The following is a 23,035-nucleotide window of genomic DNA, read 5'->3' as shown; positions in this document are numbered from 1 at the left end:
AATGTTATTAATACGAAATGCATTTGAAATTGTGGTCATCTGGCATTCGTGGCGTTACGGTACATCTAGTTTCCGTGTAAATACTTCTATTGAGTTCCTTGGAGATGATTAAATGGAATTTGAAGAAATATGAAGAAATCAAAGAATATGAAAATTATCCCATTTGTAAGGTGCTTTCAAACATAAGACCTTTAGTAAACAATTAAACGATATCATTGATGATTCGTTTGGGTTATGAGGTTACAATTGTAGCGATTATTGCAAAAACAATAATTATTACATCATCCGCCAACGCAAATGACAAGCTTAAGGGGGCGTTACGAAAAAACTTTTTTCATGACATTGAATTATCATATAAAATATTACAACTCTCTTCTCTCCCTCTCTATTTGTATGTCCCCCTCTCCCTCTCTCTCAATGTTTAAGTTCTATGGTGCTCGGAACTTCATGCAATAATCTTTTATAGTGTAATAATAATAATTTTATTCCCACTTAGGCAAGAATACTTGTGATACAAGAGATTTCCGATATTATTCAGATCATATTTGATTTTTTTTTATCAACAATTTTTAAAATTGACACCTTCTTTTTTCCAACAATTTCTTTAAAAATCTACAACTCTTAATATTCGACAGATTCCTTTAAAATTTTCACTAAGAGGTGTCAAACAAACATTATCTAAAGAATATCGGATTTATAAGAAAAAATTGGGTATTCACAATTGTCAAGAATTAAAATTTTTAAAAGCAGTGGGAAGGGGCTATATGTTAATAAACTAACGATTTAAATATTTGATAGATCTCTATTTAAAGATTCTGAATGTAACTAATTTGTACTGATCATTAAATATATGTGTAGGTCAGTTTTAAAAAGTTAATGTATCTTAATAAACCTATCGCACCAATTAAAATAACAATACCATAAACTACTAACTAAAAACGAAGAGTGTTAATACCTGTATATTTAATAGTTAACTCTTCAGCAATGAAATTATTCTGGATATTAACGAATTAACATACACATATTTACATGAATGGTTTGTAGTCCAACGTACACTGTAGATACCAGTCAGTGTACACGATCACTGTGTTGTTGTTACATTTTCTCACAACATACACATAGTACATACATGTAATTATTGTATGGATATATAATGTTCACTGTAGATACTTGTACACTTTCACTGTGTTGGTGTTACTTTGTCCCACCCAGAGATTGTTCTCATCATCCACACACACACTACGGATATACTTTACTCCTTGTTGTGATGTGAGTAGTAGAGACAAGAACTGACCGTCCTGATCCAAGAGATGAACTGTTTCACTGATAGTATCACACACCAGGATGTGACCGAGTACATCAGTACATATTCCATAGGGATAAAACCCTGACCTCTGACCTTTGTAGGAGAACCTGTGTTGTCTTGATTTATCCACCACCACTACAGCATCATTGTCATAGTCTGATACACAGACATCACCATTGATGTTTTCTGTAATGTGGCCTGGATTACTATACAGTTCCTGTCCTTTGTTGTCTCTCTGTATGTTCTGTATCTCTGTCCCTGCCTTGTTGTACCTGGTGACTTTAGCCTCTCAATCTGTATACATCCCCACCAGCAAGTCCCCGTTGATGTGGGAGGAGTGTATACTGAGTGGTCTCCAGTCTCCTGTTTTAATGAATTCAGTGATTGTATTATCCGGTGTTATCATAAAGATGGCTTTGTTGTTTATGTCTGTATAGATCAGATCCCTGTCCTGTGTGACTGTGTGGTAGCCTTGATATCCACCACTGGTTTGTATCTTCTGTAGCTGATTCCCCTGTAGATCTGTTTGGACAAGGTTACCATACATATCACTGACCCAGAGTCTGCCTGATTTACCCAGTGATATATGATATACACTGTCACCTGGTGCTGTGTACTCCCTGACCTTGGTGACAGAGGAAGACAGAGACAGTGTTTGTTTCACGTCAGATTTCTCTCTTTCTTGTTTCCTCTGTTTCCATGTAGGTTTCAACTGTGTTGAAGCGGTCTCTATGGGTTTTATTTTTCTGTTCACTGGTTTAATGTTAGGAACGGTTATTCTACCCAGTAGTTTGGCGACATCTTCTTTGCTGTATTGACCAGCAGTAAATACGGGTAGGACTGGTATGGGCCTTATGATCAGATATTCTGAATTGAGAGCAAGTATTAATTGTTCTATGTTTGAAGGGGATAGGTTACCATAAAATGTTTTGATTAAATCATTGAGATAGTTGATATAATCATCAATGTTTGGGTTTTGACTGTATAATGTTTCTAATAATGACTGTTCTATTTTGTTGACTTGTTCTATATTATCTGATGTGACTGTGTTTATCAGCTTTTTCAGAGCCTCAGCTTCAGCCTTTATTGATGTTTTTAAACCTTCCATGATCTTCTTTATTTCTTTGACATCACCAGCAATATCCTTTTTCAAATCTTGAGAAGTTGGTTCGAAATAATTTCTAATTTTGGCAATTTCTCTTGACATAGCAAAACCTTTTCATCAAAGACCATTTCTAGATCGGTAAACACATGACCGCGATGTTCTTTTGTGGTTGTACATTTGTAACAAAGTGGTATTTGACATTCCTCGCAGAGAATAACCATTTCTTTTGTGGGGTGGATCTTGCATTTCTCTACAGGAAGTTGTCGTTTGCGTTGTTTATAAGGGACCACTTCATGGTTCTTGGTTTTCTCATTTTTCTGATGTTCATCTCGGCATTGTTCACACATTGGTAGGTGACAGTCATTGCAGTAAAACTGGCAGTTCTTCTCACAGTTTTTAGTACCACACACCAAGTAATGCTGGGCGTCGGGTGGAATTTGTGATTCAGATAATGCCATCTGAAATTAGGAAAGTCCAAGCAATTTAAAGGAAGCTGTTACATTTATTTATTTATATATTACCAACTTTTCTTTTCTGGCTAGGTAAATATACATACAATGTATAGACCTGGTGCTGAGCAGAAATTTAATATATATCATTTAGCACGGCACTTCAGTAATCATGCGTGGATCTAGATTTTTTTTCTATGGAGGCGTCTCCTGCAATTGTGTTGCGTTTGACGGTTGGACGGTTAACTTTTGGCACAGGTCATTTGGTTTATAGTACATGTATACAATATATATTTTTTAAAAATACAATTGGTTGAAATTATATACACTTTTTGTTTAAAACCCCAAAAAAACTACAACAAAAAAAATATGTTTGAATGGATGAGATGCCAGTTCGAGAAATGCATGTCCCTATGTTTGAAAAAGGCCGCTACTTTCGGTTCGGTTAATAAGAATAGTACATATAAAATTGTCCATTGTTGATCAACTCAATAATCGTAAACGCAATCTATTATTTACGCAAGTGAATGAATACATATGCCCACATCATGAGATATCGATACACTTATTTAACTTACCGTGTATATCGATCTGACCTTTAAGTTATTTCAGCCATTATGACGTGAATGACAACCGTGAGACTCAAATGAGAGAATGCGAGACTTGTGTAATTTACTTCCTGGTTTAATGTTTAAATCTCTTGACCTCTTACCCTGAATAAACAGTCATTTATTTACATTAGAGACCCGGTGTCTTTGTGATATGGGTGCTGTAATATCAAAATATAGATGTGTGTAAACAAAAGGTTACAAATGTCATACAAGATTAAACAAAATAAAATTAATACTGAACTAGAATCTAGGTGATAAACACTGGCGTCGGAAGCAAACTGAAAGTGTGTGTGTGTGTGTGGGGGGGGGGGGGGGGGGGGGGTTGGGCTAGACTAATCGTCAGAAATATTGACAAGCAAAAAAAAAAAATGTAATTCCCAAAATCATGAAAATCCTAATCCGTGGGGGGTGGGGTATAGTTATAGTTCCATTCAAAGTAAATTTAGGAATAATTATGTTTCCTGCGAGAAAAATTGGGGGGGGGGGGCTGAACCTTCTATGATCCTAATGGTTTGGTCTAACTTTGCAAACAACTGGGGGGATGCTAAGCCCCCCTCCAGCCCCCAACCCCCCCCCCCCCCCCGTTTCCGACGCCTATGATAATAAAATAAATTCCATTCTGCATGCACAGATCAAAACAGAGGGTGGGGACTCTTATTGGATTATGTATAGAATATTTACTACACTGTGTATCTCTGTTATATAACATTTTCTATTGACTTTTAAATCTATGAGGAGGAATGCAGACACCTTTTTGACTCATTTTCCCGCTCCTTCTATGATATTGATGATTCGATCAATCATTTGATTTAAAAAGCTCACACGATCTTCACCTTCTATCACTAGAAAAAACCCAAAATTGAACTTTTTTCGAAATATGAATTATGAAAAATCATGACACCGATTTTATTCTTGTTGATTGAAGTTTGATGAACTTTTTAATAATATAAAGGCCTATTACAACTTCAGAAATATATAATCAAGGCATTATACACTTTAATTAAAGATAATGTTTTTTTATGGATTAAACACGCTGTCAGTGATTGTACATGTAAGTAGAGCATTATATACATATGTTTAATACTATAGGCTATGCCTGCATGCGCCGATCTAGTATGCCCTTGGACTCACCCTCTCCGGCAGCCGCAAATATCTTCCGGACCACCGCCCTCTCCTTTTGAAAAATATTCTGAATCCTTGCATGTGCCTATATTCTGAATCTTATTGAACTTTAAAAAAAAAAATACAGTATATCAAACGAGCACAATAAATCATTAGCTGTTAATGGCGAATTTCATCATTTTGTTTAACAAGTGTCGCTCTGGGAATCACCAAAAATTACGAATCATGAAAGAGGAGGGCGAACTGTTCCAGAAAATCGGGACAAGAAAATTACCGTCCCCTGAATACTAAAACATTTTCTTTTGTAAAAGTTTGACTCAATTTTGATGGTACCATTCTTGTTCTAGAATTTGACTAGTCCTTTAGAATTTGTTGTTGACATGAATGTCTGAATCGTCTCAATTTTGACTACTTGCTCATAGATGAATGGCACATTAACCTTCAATTTAAAGTTTCACATTTCAGATGCACATTTCTTGTATTATAAACATATTTTCTTGATAGATTAAAACTTGCAAACATTTTCAAATTCGTCGTTTTAAATTGATAAAATTTGAACATTCATTAACGCTTGCAAACATATATGTATTTGGGAAGTTAATCATGAAAAATTACAACTGAAAAGTAAGCATGTGCATTGTTCAGATAGTTATTAAGGTTCATGTTTTGATTGGTCTACATGTAGATTTCATTACTAATTTATAATAACTGTTTATGAGAAAGAGAAAGAAAGAGAGAGGGAGAGAGAGAGATATGTTAAATAATTTTTGGGCTTTTATTTTCATTAACAAACTTTATTTTATATTCCTGTTTTTACAAGATGGTATTGCGTCGTCTGAAGGAGTAGTTCACAGAAACAAACAGTCTGGGTGAGGCTAAAGAGGAAAAACCCTGCTTGTCCTTAAAATGCTGAGATGAAATATTTCTGCTAGACATTTACTTTTGCCTGTTTGTACAACAGAGTGAATGATTGCATGGCCAGCTGTAAACATAGTCAACATGGAAGCTGGCTAAGATACCGCTAAATCTGTAGCAGAAATAGTTATTCTTTTATTTTTTTCCAGATTTCTATCAAAGAGACATATATATTTATATTCTATGTACATGCTTGTTCAAATTATTCATTCATACAAAGGTAGATCAAATCTGTAATGGCACACAGAGATATAGTTTGATGAATAAAGGGAGGTAGGACTTGAAATTTAAAGGTTAGTGAAGCATTTGTCATTTCTTTAAGGGTTGATCGAATATTGAATGCGTTGGACGAGAAGTGGAAGATCAAAAATCCACAAGTACCTAGATCCACCAACTATTCATTATCTGTTAAAAATCAATTTAAATTGTCTCAGGAAATTTTACTCTGGGATCACACAGACTGTGCTGGTGGTTTAAATTTGTATAAAAAAGTTGCCAAGAATGCTTAACACATTACACATTTTTAGATAAAAGCTTAATTAGAAATTGCTAGTAGGAAAACGCCATGAACTTATTATTGTTGACTGCTCTGACACTCATATTTTTTATTTACTTATTGAAATGTTGATATGCTTTTAGTTATAACAAGAGAAGATTTTTTTACCTTATACAGTCATGTATTTCTCTCTTTCTACACATCAATCTGTGTCAAAAAGAATTTACATGCATGAATACTACACGTCAATCATCTAAAATCTTCCTTTAATTTTTTATTTACATTGTTAATATATACTGTATATTATTTAACATATGTATATGAAAATTATAAACATCGCAGACAATAATTTGTGTCAACATTTTATTGTTTTTTTCTGGATATTGTACGTCGTACAGTTCTAAGTGGCTATGATAAGTCAGATTAAGTCAGATTCAAACTAGTAAGAGATACATGAAATCTTACTTTAATGTCTATTTCACTTAATGAATGAAACAATAAAATATACCAAACACAATTATTGAGTTTTCAGTTCAAACGTTTTCAGGACCCTTAGATTAAGGATCGAAGACATGTAATTTAATTGATGTCCTTAATTTTTCAATATTAATGTCTAATTAAAACTTTGATAAGCTAAGGTTTCATGTTGTCATTTTATTAAATTGTTTTTAAAACACCCATCCCCCCATCCCCGCCCCCATCCCCCAAAAAGTAGCGAGAGTTAGCAGAAATATTTGATTGAAATTAGACACAAATGCATGAACATACAGTAATGTATTATACTACCTCATAACCCATAAGCGGATCTAAACTAGAAAGGTTGGGGTGGGGGGGGGGGAGGTCGGCAGGTTTTGCGTTTGTCTTGACCCCCTCCCCCAACTCACACACCAAAAATATGCCCCCTTCCTTTGCAAACAAAAGTATACCTCGAACCCCCCCTCCCCCCATTGGAAAATATTCTGGATCTGTGCATGCAATCCACTTTGTTTATTTGGTAATAAGACAAAAAAATCTATGGGATCCGGTGTTTCTATTATGATGTCATTAAAATCAATGCAGCTTTTGACTGTTTTTTTTACAGACTGCACGAAGTTAGATATACTTAGAGCGCACATTGTATTTCAAAGACTGATTTTATTAATGCTCTGCGTTAGGGTCATGCATGAATTATTTTGGATGTGGGGGCCCTTCCTCCTCCCCATATAAATTCAGATATTAAGATATTTCAATATTGCCGAAAATTAGCCTTGACTTGACACCCCTTCCTGCAAACACCCCCCCCCCCCCCCCCCGCGTTGACTTTATCCTAGATCCTTGCATGATAAAGGCAATGCTATAGCTCGATAGACTAGGTTACTAAGTATTTTAGATTTCACAATAGGAATATATGCATTTTGAGGTCCATATATATTTTTTTTTTATTGTGAAAATTAAAATATGATATTTTACATTCTAGAGTTCTGAATAGATATTTTTTAAAAATATAAATTAAAAAAAACTTACTTAATATATAAATTATTTAGTTATATCTGTATCTAGATAGAGAGAGGAATCCGGGCCCATCCACCTATTTCACGAAATTTCAAACACAGTGGCGTCGGAAATCGGAATGTATTTCATATTGGTGCGCCGAATTTGATGGATAAAAGAGAAGGGGGGGGGGGGGGTCAACCGGATCTGAATTGACTTGAAATGAAAATAGTTTACGATATTTCCAAATATTGTTATACATAAGCTTTAGAATTATGATGATTTTTTTGATGACACTCTATAAGTGTTTACAGAGGCATATTCCATGTCCACTGAGGCTCAGCTCGTGCCTACAGAGGCACAGCACGTGTCCAGAGGAGGAGCACATATCCTGCCCACAGACGCACATCATGAACTCACAGAAGAGGGACAATTGCTCCCACAAAGACTGACCACATGCCCACAGGTGCCAACGACCTGTTCCAAGAGATTAAAACAGAGTCCCTAGGGACACAGAACAAAAATACAAGCTGTTGGTTTTAGGGCATTATGCTGAGCTTTGTAAAATCTTTAATTATGCAACGAGAGAAAGAAAATAGAGAAGAGAGAGAGAGAGAGAGAGAGAGAAAGAGAGAAGAGAGAGAGAGAGAGAGAGAGAGAGAGAGAGAGAGTTAAACTAATTTGGAAAAGTGCTCCTGTTTTTCTTTTAGACAAACAAATGTTCCATGATATCGATAATTTAAGACCATGATAATGACGACAGTGATGACGACTAGGAAGAGCTGGACCAGGCGATATATTCATAACTAATTGTAATCAGATTCATCATATTAATTATATTTTCATCATGACATTGATTCAATATTTCGATTTTGTAGACATTCTTAGCAATCTGTATTTGTTATGAATATCAAAACAAATATGAACATTTGATAAGTCATAGTCACGTGGTTTACAGGCCCTGCCGTGTCGGGGGAGATACTTCTTTGAGAAGAGGTACCGAATAAACACGTGTCCACCTTTTGTTGAAATATACAGATTAATCTAGTTGATTTAATATTACATATCTGTTTATTTCTATATATGCATGCACACTCTCTTCTTAGGAACGAGCTTTGTCATAGCTGACCATCAAAACAGTTCTAGCTGAGGAGCGAATAACGTTAGAGGTGATTATACTTGTATGCATATATAAACCAACATCTTTCTGAAATAATCGTCTTGTTGTAAATTTCGAATTTACCAGTTGGGAGTAAATACAAAAATAACAATATCATGTTCATTTTGTATTTCCTTCCACCCGGTAAATCAAAAATATACAACATGACATAAATACTTACATGTAACAAATCGTTAAGGCCAGAGGGATGTCCAAGATGGCGATACAGTCTGCCTACTCAGCGGCCGTGGTTACTCCACTAAGGTCCTCAAAGAAAGTGAGAAGGAGCTTAAGCTCAACACAGGAATAAGTATTCTAACATTCAAATATATAGATCAAAGGTTCTACATGTAAAGCTCTATAGTTTAAGCTAAAACACGTACAAAAAGTTTCTTACTTTTATTCCCATGCTATAAGCTATAGTTTAGCTGCAGGTCTGTAGTTTCCCGATCTGAAAAAAAAATTCGGATGGAGGATCAGGTCGTCCACCCGAATTTTTCAGACCGGGATACACAGACCTGCAGTTATTTAAAAACTGTTGTGAAATCATATGCCAAAAGTTCATCAATATGTACAGGTATATTAGATGGCCGCATATATCAATGAATCAGATGCTAAAACCATGTGCAAGAAACGCGAATAAATAGCTTGAAACTTATAATTATATAACCATGCGTACACGTGTATTGTAATGAGAATAGAATCGATGGGTTACTAATATAATGAAAGCATAATTAATGTTACATTTTTAGCTTCTTAAAAACCGATTTGCTGAAGATAAATTCTTAACAGCTACACGTAGTATAACATTTTCCCTAACCCTAACCGTTTCCGTATCCTGTTTACGCAAAACATCTGCAGGTGACTTCTAGCTTAATTGCTGCTTTGGGTGCTGCAGGAGGAGAATTAAACTTTTAATTAATCATAAATAAAACACCTTAAACAATATTAATTCTTTCATTTTGTTCCTTGTTACTTGCTGATGAAAAAAAACCATGATACCGAATCAGACAGTCCTTTTGATTTTGAGGGAAATTTTTAATTTTAAGAATTGCAGCATAATTTCAATTTAGATTCATAATTTCAAGTTTGATCAAAACTATGCTTCTTGGCCGCTTACTGGTGGTTAAAGGGGTGCATGTGTATTGCACATTGTAGATTTTGTATCATTTGGCTTTTGGCTTTCATAAATCTACATGTACATGTTTATTTTAATTCAATTTACATTTTACCTCCAAAGGTTAGGCAATTAAAAAAAAAATAAGACCGCGGAACATTAACTGACAAGATTGGAAATATACAGCGGATGTCAATTTCACCTAGTACAGTCAAAACATTTGAAATGGGCGAGGCATATTGACGCGGACGTCTGAGAAAACATTGGGTTGAAAATGCAGCATTTCAATAAACCTCACCGTTAATTATACTTATCTATTGCATGCTTTGAAAATGTACGAGAAATCAAGGAGATTTAAATCTAATTTTAGCTCTATAACCAGGGAGTATATTACACAAGTCTCGTATTCTCTCGCTCCCTGGGTGTTAGATACATGTATGGTCAGTATAAACAGGGCAAGGTTCTTAGATATCGTCAGTATAGAGAAGACAAGGCTCTTAGGTACGGCCAGTATAGAGTAGACAAGCTAGGTTCTTAGATATGGTCAGTAAAAAATTATCGTTCTTAGATATGGTTAGTATTGAAAAGACAAGGTTCGTAGACATGGCCAGCTAAGACAAGACAAGGTTCTTAGATATAGCTTATATAAAGTATATAAGGTTCTTAGATCAATATGGTTAAAATGTAGTGTTGCACATTCTGGTACATTGAGACAACATAATATATCTTGAACTGTATAAAAAAAAAATACGTGCTTTTAAAATAGATTAAGAAATAATTGTTTTCTTATCATTCAATAATGTAGGAATTTGATTATCAAGCGTGCAAGGCGACCTATAGTCAATGAGGACTCGCTAAACTATGAAGGCGTAGTAGGCAACCAATCAGATCGAGGTTCTTATCAAGGTTCTTAAATCCAATAATACGTTACTATTATACTTCTGTACAGAACACAGGTGGTACATGTATGTAGACTGGTCCTCTGTCTCTATCGTACGAAAAAGATATCGTGCATATCATACAGGCATTGCAAGTCTAAAGTGGTAAGTTAATTAGAACAATTTTGTCTGAAATTGTGAGAAAACTAACTATCTAATATATCTCATGACGGTACAACATTTTACACATTCCTAACCGTAATCTAGATGATAAGTCAACAAGGGCTTGTCCTTATTATTGAACCGAAAGTAGTGACCATTTTTAGAGACGTGATAAAGTTATCTAGCTTTATTATTCCATTCCTTTTGCATTTTTAAAGATATGTGTTATTCTATAACAGTTTCTGGTGAAAGAAAAGTAAACGGCCAACATTTTTATTTACAAACTAGACTTTGACCCATGCGTGCACGGGTTGACATTACATATCGGACATTTACGAAATAGATACATCGACACACCATATTGTTGACATTTACATAACAAAGCTAGAAGCCTACAATAATGCTATGAAGTTCACTACACTTTCATTTGTTAGAATAATCTAACTGTCTCGTCTCGTGAATCCGGCCCTTACAACAGTTAGATTGCCTCCCATATATCCTTAATGTAGCAGAAAATTGCAAAATCGCTCCGAAACGATTTTTGAAAAAAATTAATGAAGTTGCATTCAAAATAACAGTCAAATTAATCGTAATAAACCTTTTTGAGACTGTAAATATCTTTCAAAATTTAATCCATATAATGGAAAAACTCAACACTTTTTTATTAAACGTACAGTCACGAATGTTCTTTACTCAGAGACAATACACGGAACGCATGCTATCGTAAAACTGGGTCCGTAGGAAAGAGCCTAAAGCCACGAAGGGTCAAAATCGGCCCAATATCCAAATTTAACAACATTACCAGGAAACAATCTCAGAACAATGTACTTCACAAAAATATAAGCATTGGCTTGGTTTGGTCCCTATCAATGGTGTAGGACGCATGGAAAGAGCATGTGTTTAACGTTGGTTTACAAACGCTTTATGACGTCATATTAAATACAATGGCATTAGCTTTTCATGAATAAATTCAAACTACTAAAATTATTTAAAATCAGTGCACAATTGCAATGTTAAGTTCTTTAACCCAAACACAAGAGTAAAACATTTACATTCATATACATTTCATGGATTATTTGAGCTTCAATTTTTTTTTTCATTGAAATTGATAGAGAATTTTGTTTAAAGTAAATATGATTATAGTAATTCGTCGTCTTATTTTATTTTTAAGTCAGCAAACAAGTGTTTAAACGTTCAAATCAAATTAAACCTTAATCCAAAAGCTGATAAGTACAATGTACATCAGATAATGCACGGACTTCCACGGAGCCTTTTTTCTAGCGATTGGGGGGAGGGGGATGCAAGAAAAGTTTTACGTGAGTTTCAGCAAAGCGTGTACACAACATGAGCAAAGCGTGTATCGGGTAAAACGGTTTTTTTCCATGCGGTTCCTCTTTTTAAAGCTGACATGTATTCATGAAAGCATTTGGTCGCCATATTAGTTTTGATCGCTTCTCTACTGCCACTAGGGTATATATACCAGTTGAGAAAGTTACGGTCGGATGCTTTCCGATCGAGGCAATCAGGTTGCACGGAATTCTAAATGCATGAACTACACATTGTAGTAAAAAGTTGTAATAAAGATTATAGAAAACAACAATACAAAATATATTTATTCTTTGAAAGGATTTCCGAGGTATCCGGATTAGTTTGCACAGACAGTGTTGCATTACTTCGCATGCACATCGAACACGTGTGTCGTTCATTTTAACGATAAAACATATTTTTGCATGAAATCAATTGCCATCACGAAGACAAAAGTAATTACAAAGTTGATAGGTATATTTCCTATTTTATAATTGCTCTCATAAGATATATGAACAGAATATATATAGCAAATTTCCTATGAAATTTTACAAGTATTTTTATTATCGTTTCCGAGTTCATTCATGAAAATTTCATATTGTGAAAACATAAACTAAAGATCCCGTTAGCGTGAATGTATTGCGCAAACGCAAGATTGTTAAATCCAAAAAATCCAGATGATTTCAGGGATTTTTTAAGGAAATTTCATTGATTATTAATGAGCAAAGCTTAATTGATAAAAATTAAAACAAATTGGCAATCTTCAAGTACAAATGATGTTTAATATATATATAAAACAAGAGACATTACTCTTCCGGTATTAAAGGCCGAAAATTCGAGTCTATCATTTTGATAGAGTAGTATTGATATTTGTATGACTTGAGTAATAAACGCTGTAATATGTTTCATTGTCTTGATAAGTTATAGTTGATTTGTAAAGGGAAACTATTTACCTTATTTAATTTTATATATACATACATTTTGTATATATCGGTATATTAAAATTTTCTAATTTCAGATGGCATTATCTGAATCCCCAATACCACCCGACGCTCAGCATTATTTGGTGTGTGGCACTGAAGACTGTAAGAAGAACTGCCAGTTTTACTGCAATGACTGTCACCAACCAGTGTGTGAACAATGCCGAGATAAACATCAGAAGAATAAGAAAACCGAAAAACACGAAGTGGTCCTTATAAACAACGCAAACGTCAAATTCCTTTAGAGAAATGCAAGATCCACCCAACAAAACACAAAGATCTTCTCTGTGAAGAATGCCAGATTCCCGTTTGTTCTAAACGCACAGCCACAAAAGAACATCGCGGCCATCTGTTTACTGATCTAGAAATTGTCTTTGCTGAAAAATGTTCGCTTTGTCACGTAGAAGTTGCCAAAATTCAAAGCTATTTTGAGCCTACTTCCCAAGATTTGAAAACGGAAATTGCTGAAGATGTCAAAGAAATAAAGAGGACAATTGAAGTCCCACCCTTATTTACTGCTGGTCAATACAACAAGAAAAATATCGCTAAACTGCTGGGTAGAATAACTGTTCCCGACACTAAACCACAGAACAGAAAAGTTAAACCCATGGAAACTGCCTCTACACAGTTGAAACCTACAGGGAAACAGAGAAAACAAGACAGAGAGAAATCTGAAGTGAAACAAACACTGCCTCTGTCTTCCTCCGTCACCAAGGTCAGGGAGTATACAGTACCAGGTGTTGGCAGTGTATCTCATATATCACTGGGTAAATCAGGCAGACTCTGGGTCAGTGATGGTAATGGTAACCTTGTCCAAACAGATCTACAGGGGAATCAGCTACAGAAGATAAAAACCAGTGGTAGAGATGAAGGCTACCACACAGTCACACAGGACGGGGATCTGATCTATACAGACAGATACAACAAAGTCATCAATAGGATAACTCCGGATAATATCATCACTGAATTAATTAAAACAGGAGACTGGGAACCACTCAGTATACACTCCTCCCACATCAACGGGGACATATTGGTGGGATGATAAAGGAGGGTACAGAGGGTTAAGTCACCAGGTACAACAAGACAGGGACAGAAATACAGAACATTGAGAGGGACAACAAAGGACAGGGACTGTATGGTTATCCACGCTACATCACAGAAAACATCAATGGTGATGTCTGTGTATCAGACAATAACAAACCTGCTGTAGTGGTGGTGGATAAATCAGGACAACACAGGTTCTCCTACACAGGTCAGGGGTCATGGTTTTGTCCCTATGGAATATGCACTGATGTACTCGGTCACATTCTGGTGTGTGAGAGTATATTTGGTAAAACAGTTCATCTCCTGAATCGGGAAGGTCAGTTCTTGTCTCTACTTCTCACATCACAACAAGGAGTAGAGTATCCCTGTAGTGTGTGTGTGGATGATAAGAACAATCTCTGGGTGGGACAATGTATTATTACCACAGTGACAGTGTACAAGTATCTACAGTGATCATTATATGTCCATACACTAATTAGGTACTGTGTGTGTGTTGTGAGACAATGTAACAACACTGTTATATACTGGTATATACAGTGTACATAGAAATACATGTAAACATTCATGTAGCCTGGTATGTTTATAATTTTGATTAATGAATCATATTCATTGCCAAACAATTGGTGAATAAATAAACATGTATTATTTTTCTTTTTATAGCTATTAGACACTTAATTTCTGATTGAATACTGACAATAGCTATCAAAAGGACTTGCGTAACATATGGTTTTACTAGTAAATGATGTCATCAAACTCTGAATGAAGTAAGGAGAATGTTTTCTGAATGATATTCTTAAAAGTGACATCTTTAAAAACAAATGTAAACACAGTATTGTTAGTAGGCGCTGATCATTAAAGATATTGATATACAATGTATATCATATTACTCTCTTTCCCCGGTTCTAATCTAATTTACGCAAGAGCTCCGTCGAAAAAGCCCGAGAAGTTGCGATTGGATTTCCATCTGAGCGAATTCTTTCTTAAAAGCTTTAACTACCCCTGTCGCCCTGATCTACGAGCCTTGTTGTCCAAGTACTGGGCCTGAATTAAAACCGTACCTTGAAAGAAATACAGACAATATTCAACATTCAGTGTTTCATTAATTGATGAATTTGATAGAAGATAAATATTTAGGGTCCTCCACACTTTTGGGAGAAGTCCTAAACATATATATTATAGTAACTGAAAGATATGGATTTTGAGTATATGTTCGACTTAAAAATGACAGAAAAAAATTCAAGTTTTCGTGGAAAATCAACGTTTAAAATATCACAGCTATTTAATAAAACAAAGTGAAACGTCCCTGCAGTATTCGGACTGGGGTCAGTAGATCAAAGCTACATCCATTCCACAACAGTGATAGACAGTAAAAATCGGCAATACAAACTGTGTCATAATGGGTTAACCATGCGCGGATACAGAACATTTTTCGGGGCGGGGGGTTCCGACGGTGATTTGAGTTTGGCGAGGGGGGGGGGGGGTGTCCAAGGCATATTTTTGGTAATTCTATAATGTAATTTAAAGAAATTTGAATTTTACAGGGGGAGGGACCCCGTGACCCACCCACATCCTTTCTAGATCCGCGCATGTTAACATCACCATGTTGTGACGCTCTGTCGTAGAACTCACGGAATGTCGAAGATTAAACACAGTATAAAGAATTGACATGAATGGTAGTAATCAATAATTCGTTTGATTCATAAACATGTGTAAATGAAATGACTCGTATTCTTATTTAAAATGCTCTGACACACAAACGCTCTCTCTCTCTCTCTCTCTCTCTCCCTCTCTCTCTCTCTCTCGTTGAGTTTGAACATGAAAAACAACTGAATCTTCTTATTATTTGCACTGTGAACTGCACAACTTATATACAACGAAATGTGAAAAATATTACACATGAAAAAAGTCCCAAGCCAAACTCATCGACATTTTAATTTGAAATATATTCTGATCAATTTATAAAAGAGAGTTTATAAAACAACATTATTACTCTAGACTTTTCAAACTGTATCACTTTGCTTTATCATCAATGTAGAAATACCGTCACTGTATGTCAATCATTTAAATTGTATTTTTTGTTTGGATAATAAATAATATTGGACATAAACTACATTTGTTTTTACCTAAAATGTTAAGTGTTTTCGGAACGCAGTGTTGTTCTGAAAAGTGGCGGATCCATCATTCTGAGGAACGTTAGGGCATAGAAAAATATTAAAAATTAGGGCCCAAAGCCTTGAATATAGTACTCTTGTTTTAACCGCACGGAACATGGAAATGAACTTCGTAAATTCGACCATGCATGATGATGCAAGCAATCTTTACATGATAATATCCGAGTAAAAGTATTTTCAATATCAAGTGGTAACTGAAGCTTCAGTACCACATCACGACCAAAGATAAAGAATGAATGATTGAATTATGTGTATTAATTAACCAGCTATTTATATTTTCCTATTTTAAACGTATTATATAAAATTTGATAACAATGAACATACAAACAAGCTACACTGTAAACAGGGGAATGTAAAATGATGGCATCCTCATCCTGCATGGGTGATACCCCTCTCCCCCCTTTGTAATGAATTATAATTACACATACAGATTGAGAAAAAAATAGATGCAATGACAATTGTAACAAAACCAATACCGTTGTAATTATGCATAAACGTAAAATAACTATACATGCATGGTTGGTAAATACCTATGCTTTGTGCCAAGTTGATTAACATTGACCCTTTGATAATGGAGAAGAAGATGGAAATGGGAAAAAAAGTTTACAACGACGACGACGACGACGACAGACAACGGAAAATTTTTAACCAGAAAAGCTTACTTAATTAAGCCTTTGTCTTAGGTGAGCTAACAAGGAGAACACTCGAACAAACTACATGTACTTAAACAATAAAGCGCTTTGTCTGGTGAATCTTGCGGGATATGAAGGTGGCGACATTGAAGAAAAATACATAACCCGCTTTGATTCGTCTTTTATGGGACTTTGTGCCTGACATCGTTCAGATTTTTCTTAGGTTTCTAAAGGTTTCGACTAATAGATAATCTTGTTACATGTAAAACTGGATAATGTAGATTTCATTTTTGTTAGCTTCTATATACATATAGAGCTGTGAATTAAAATTAATTTCCGTAAGAAATATAGGGAATTTAATGATACTTTAAAGTTAGTCGATGTGAATATAATTTAATAGTCATTGATGGAAAAATATATTCGTCATTATTTACACACTTTGTTTTTTGTTTTATTTTGCTCGTACGCGGAATCAACTTATATTTAATGCTTACTAAATTTGGTCTTTCAATATAAATCAGTTTAGGTTTGAAAAATTGTCTTTTTTGATATTGCATGGAATTGAGTTTTTTAAAGTATAAAACTTAAAAGGAACTTCTTTGGGTTCAAGTATCAATTTCAATCTAATTTGACATTATATGCATATGATGATAAAGAGCTCCATGCATTCCATTCATAAGCTATCGTTAATTGATTATCTTTATTCGTACATACAAGTTTACAGTACAAATACAAGGACAAATTAAAATTAACAAAGTTAAGATCAAATGTTATACAAGTGTCATTTTATAACATATATCCCTCACTGTATGGATGTTCAATACATTATAATATCTGCCTTTTGAAATTATGTACAGCTGCCAAAAATAATTGTTATTTGGCGTCAATCGATGTAAAAAAAAATTGAATAATGAAAGAATAAACAACTTTTGCACGTTGAAATAATTAATATAACTAGAGCAAAGCTCGTTGCAAAGCAACGAGTGGGTCTTCCGGTGGTGTCGAGAGTAAAGATAGAAGTTCCTGTAAGAAGCAGAGTTCTAAAACCAACTACAAAGAAAATTAAAAAAAATATTTTTAAAAAATCGAATAATTCTTAGTACGACTTAACAATGTCTGAATGATTTCAAGAACGAATTAACAAAAACCTTTTCAATTTCTAGAACGACTTAATAAAAAAAGTCCCGAATGTCTTCAAGTACGAATTTACAATTTCAGAATTATTTTAGGTACGAGATAATTTAACTTTTAACAAAACACTATTTTCTTAACCAAGAACGTGGAATCAAAATTTCCGAAAAACTCAATTTTTCAATCCCAATATTTTTGTAATGCATCGTCCGATTTTAAATCGGATTTCAGCTTTAAATATACTTAATAAAAGCTCCTTTGTTGCTTCATGATTAAAATCAAATTATTGGTCAGAAAAGAGTTATTATAAAAACACTTAGTAGCCCTTCTGGCCCCTAATTTGAGGGGTCAGCCCCTTTTTCTTGATATCAAATAAAAGGTCTCGCTAATATAAACATATTTTGTTCCACAAGTGTTCACGAATTGTAAACCGTTCTCGAGATATCTAAACAACTGTGTTTTAGGGGCCGACCCTTTAACCCCTTACCGGGGCCACTAACCACAAAATTTTGGTATCATATTGCTTAGAAAATTATTTTGAACAATTTTTGTTCTACATTGCTTTTCAAAATAGTTCTCCTTTTTCAGATATTAATGATCAAAGTTTTGAATTCTGGCCCCTTGAAACCCCTAATTACGTAATATATGACTTACGTATGGTACTGTATAGATAAACAGCTGTACAATGAACATTTTTGCTTCTATAATTAATAACAAATTATTTTTCAGTAAAGACTTATTGTAAGAAGACATTAGAGCCCTCTTGGCCCCTAATTTGAGGGGCCAGCCCCTTTTTCTTGATATCAAATGAAAGGTCTTGAAAATATAAACATATTTTGTTTTACAAGTGTTCACGAAATGTTAACGGTTCTTGAGATATCTGTACAAATGTGTTTTAGGGGCCGACCCTTTAACTCCTAAATGGGGTCATAAACAAAAACATTAAAGGTTGCATAATGAACAGAACATTATTTTGAGCAACTTTTGTGCTACATTGCTTTTAAAAATATTTATCCTTTTTCAGATATTAATGATCAAAGTTTTGAACTTCTGGCCCCTTGAAGCCCCTAATTACGTAACATATGGCTTTAATATGGTACTGTATAGATAAACAGCTGTACAATGAACATTTTTGCTTCTATAACTAATAACAAATTATTGTTCAGTAAAGAGTTATTGTAAGAAGAATTTAGAGCCCTCTTGGCCCCTAATTTGAGGGGTCAGCCCCTTTTTATTCATATCAAATGAAAGCCCTTGTAATTTGGAACAACTTTTGCATTACATGTTTTAACAAAATATGTACAAATCGAAAGGTATTACAGAAAATGTGCAAAAATTTCGTGAAAAAATTTGGTGCTAATTTTCAGGTTCAGGCGAGCTTCAAGGCCTTGAGCAATTTTCATAATTGGAAGCATGGGGGTACATCTACAGACATTCATCTACAATCCCTGAAAATTTTAAGCTTCTACCTTGATTAATTTCGGAGGAGATGCGTGGACAAAATGACCCTTAAAAATTTACGAAATCGTCTATATCTGAAACCGGAAGTGACGTCATCATTTGAAAATTGAATAATATGTAGCGACGACGGTGTTCTATCACTCCTGAAAATTTCGTACAAATCGGTTGAGTAGTTTTTGAGAAATGACGCTCCAAAAAAGTCAGAAAAAGAAAAAAAAGAATAACTAGAGCAAAGCTCGTTGCAAAGCAACGAGTGGGTCTTCCGTTAATGTCGGAAGTAAAGCTGGAAGTTCCTGTAAAAGCAGAGCTCTTAAACCAATAACAAGAGAACTTAAAATAAAAATGTGAAAAAAATCGAATATTCCTGGTACGACTTACCAAAATACGATTGATTTTAAGTACGACTTAACAAAAACCTTTCTGATTTTCAGAACGACTGAACAAAAAAAATCCGAATGTGTTCAGGTACGACTTAGCAATTATTTTTGGTGCGAGTTAATTTTACTTTGAACATTACGCTATTTTTTAAACCAAGGACGCGGAATCAAAATTTCCGGAAAAATCAATTTTTAAACCTTGATATCTCTGTAATGCATCGTCTGATTTTCAAACGGATTTCAGTTTCGTATTCAGCATGACCAACTCTACAAACCTCATAATTAATTGAAATTGAAACGAAAAATTCGAAAATTCGAAAATTTTAAAACACTTCCAGTTTGGACCGGAAGTGACGGAAACTTAATTCCAGCCTTATGTCTAAATAAAAACGATTAATGCTTCAACACAGAAAATCCCAAGTCTCTATCTTGAAGCGTTTTTGAAAAACGCCCTGGACAAAATCACTTTTTTGAAATTTAAAAATTGACGTAACGTAAAAACAAAAGTGACGTCGCAGTTAAAAATTTGACATCTTTGAGGCACAATAATGCCTAATAATCCCTGAAAGTTTCATGTATATCCGTTGAAAACTTTTTGAGATATTAAGCTTTAAAAAAGTCAGAAAAATAAAGAAAAAGAAAAAAAATAATAATAAAAAGAAACAATAGAATAACAAGAGGGTCTTCCGTTGGAAACGGAAGACCCTAACTAGATTCGATCTCGTTGCGAGCAACGAGTGGGTCTTCCGTCCAATTTTTGAAAAGATAAGATTAAACTTATCAATTCAAAGATAAAATCGTAGATCTAAGCGAAAAGAAAAAAAAAATTGCGGCACTCGAGGCTTGAACCCGGGTCGCCTGGGCCATGTCCACGACTATAACGACTGAGCTACTCGGACTCTCGCTTCAGGACTTTGACGCTTAATTTCTCGAGAATGCCTTGATCGATTTTAAAACTAATTACATATTCTTAATCAGTAAAAGGGTCACTATAAGGTGTAAAAATTTCAAAGAAAAATATTAAAAAAATAAAAAAGTCGAAAAATTCAATTTTTGAATTTTTTTTCCAAAAACGACAAAAAGTGACGGCGGACATTTTGGTGAGTGTGTTGCACCAGAAAAACGGTAGACCTATCTTCTCTGAAAATTTCAGCGCTCTATCTTCTCTCGTTTTTGAGAAACGTTGCCGACAAAATTGACTTTTTAAAATCGAAAACGGACGATAACTTCCGACCGGAAGTGTTTTTTTCAGAAATGGATGAAAAACAATAAACTTCAGATAAAAACACGTTAATCTTGAAAATTTGAATGAAATCTATCAAGCCATCTCTGAGAAATCGTCTGCACAAAATCGGTAAGAAAAAAAAAGAATAATAACTAGAGCAAAGCTCGTTGCAAAGCAACGATTGGGTCTTCCGTTAATGTCGGATGTAAAGCTGGAAGTTCCTGTAAGAAGCAGAGCTCCTAAACCAATAACAAAAGTAACTAAAATAAAAAGATGAAAACAATCGAATTATTCCTGGTATGACTTAACAATATCCGAATCATTTTAAGTACGACTTAACAAAAACCTTTCTGATTTCAAGAACGATTTAACAAAAAAATCCGAATGTGTTTAAGTACGACTTAGCAATTATTTTTGGTACGTGTTAATTTCACTTTAAACAAAACGCTATTATTTAAACCAAGGACGCGGAATCAAAATTTCCGGAAAAATCAATTTTTAAACCCCAATATCTCTGTAATGCATCGTCCGATTCAAAAACGGATTTCAGTTTTGAACTCAGCATGAAAATAACTGTAAGATACGTACGTAAAATTTTTAAAATTGAAAAACATGAAAATTCAAAAAAATTGGTTTTGCTTCCGGTTTCGACCGGAAGTGTCCGAATTGAATTTCCAGCCTTATGTCATAAGTAAAACGATTGTTCTATCTTCTCTGTAAATCTCATAGCTTTATCTTAAATCAAAAATGAGAAAAGCTCCGGACAGAATCACTTTTTAAAACGTGAAAAACGTCAATATCTGACGAAATTGATGACGTCATCTAATAATTTTTTCATATCATAAAGATCTTTTAGATACACATTACACCTGTAAATTTCAAAACAATCGATGCAAGCGTTTTTGAAATATTTGAGTTGGAAAAAAAATAAAAAGAATAATAAGAATAAGAATAAGAAAAAAAAGAAACCGTAGAAAAACAAAAGGGTCTTCCGTTGAAAACGGAAGACCCTAATAAGAACTAGAGCAAAGCTCGTTGCAAAGCAACGAGTGGGTCTTCCGTTAATGTCGGAAGTAAAGCTGGAAGTTCCTGTAAGAAGCAGAGCTCTTAAACCATTAACAAGAGTAACTAAAATAAAAAGATGATAAAATCGATTATTCCTGGTACGACTTAACAAAATACGAATGATTTTAGGTACGACTTAACAAAAACCTTTTCGATTTTAAGAACGACTTAACAAAAAAATCCAAATGTGTTCAAGTACGACTTACCAATTATTTTTGGTACGAGTTAACTTTACTTTGAACATTACGCTATTTCTTAAACCAAGGACGCAGAATCAAAGTTTCCGGAAAAATCAATTTTTAAACTCCGATATCTCTGAAATGCATCGTCCGATTTTCAAACGGATTTCAGTTGCGTATTCAGCATGACCAACTCTACAAACTTCGTAAACATTTGAAATTGAAACGAAAAATTCGAAAAATCGAAAATTTTAAAACACTTCCGGTTTGGACCGGAAGTGACGGAAACTAAAATCCAGCCTTATGTCCAAATAAAAACGATCAATGCTTCAACACAGAAAATTCCAAGTCTGTATCTTAAAGCGTTTTTGAAAAACGCCCTGGACAAAATCACTTTTTTAAAATTTACAAATTGACGTAACGTAAAAAGGAACGTGGCGTTGTAGTTGTAAATTTAACATCTTTGGGGCACAATAATGCTACATCATCCCTGAAAGTTTCATGTAAATACGTTGAAAACTTTTTGAGATATTAAGCTTTGAAAAAGTCAGAAAAATAAAGAAAAAGAAAAAAAATAATAATAAAAAGAAACAATAGAATAACAAGAGGGTCTTCCATTGGAAACGGAAGACCCTAACAAGAGTAAAGCTTGATGTTCCTGCAAGAAGCAGAGTG

General features: G+C 34.4%; 2 pseudogenes; one reads left to right on the top strand and one right to left on the bottom strand.

Moving 5' to 3' along the window:
• Window positions 1-948: 948 nt before the first annotated feature.
• Window positions 949-3,512, bottom strand: LOC128158022 (uncharacterized; annotated as a pseudogene).
• Window positions 3,513-10,708: 7,196 nt separating this feature from the next.
• On the top strand, window positions 10,709-14,729 carry LOC128159867 (uncharacterized; annotated as a pseudogene).
• The last annotated feature ends 8,306 nt before the right edge of the window (window positions 14,730-23,035 follow it).

The sequence above is a fragment of the Crassostrea angulata genome, chromosome 8 (genome assembly GCF_025612915.1).
Source record: "Crassostrea angulata isolate pt1a10 chromosome 8, ASM2561291v2, whole genome shotgun sequence".
NCBI lineage: Eukaryota > Metazoa > Mollusca > Bivalvia > Ostreida > Ostreidae > Magallana > Magallana angulata.
The sequence above is the reverse complement of the archived record's forward strand: the minus strand, read 5'-3'. Positions and strand labels throughout refer to the sequence as shown.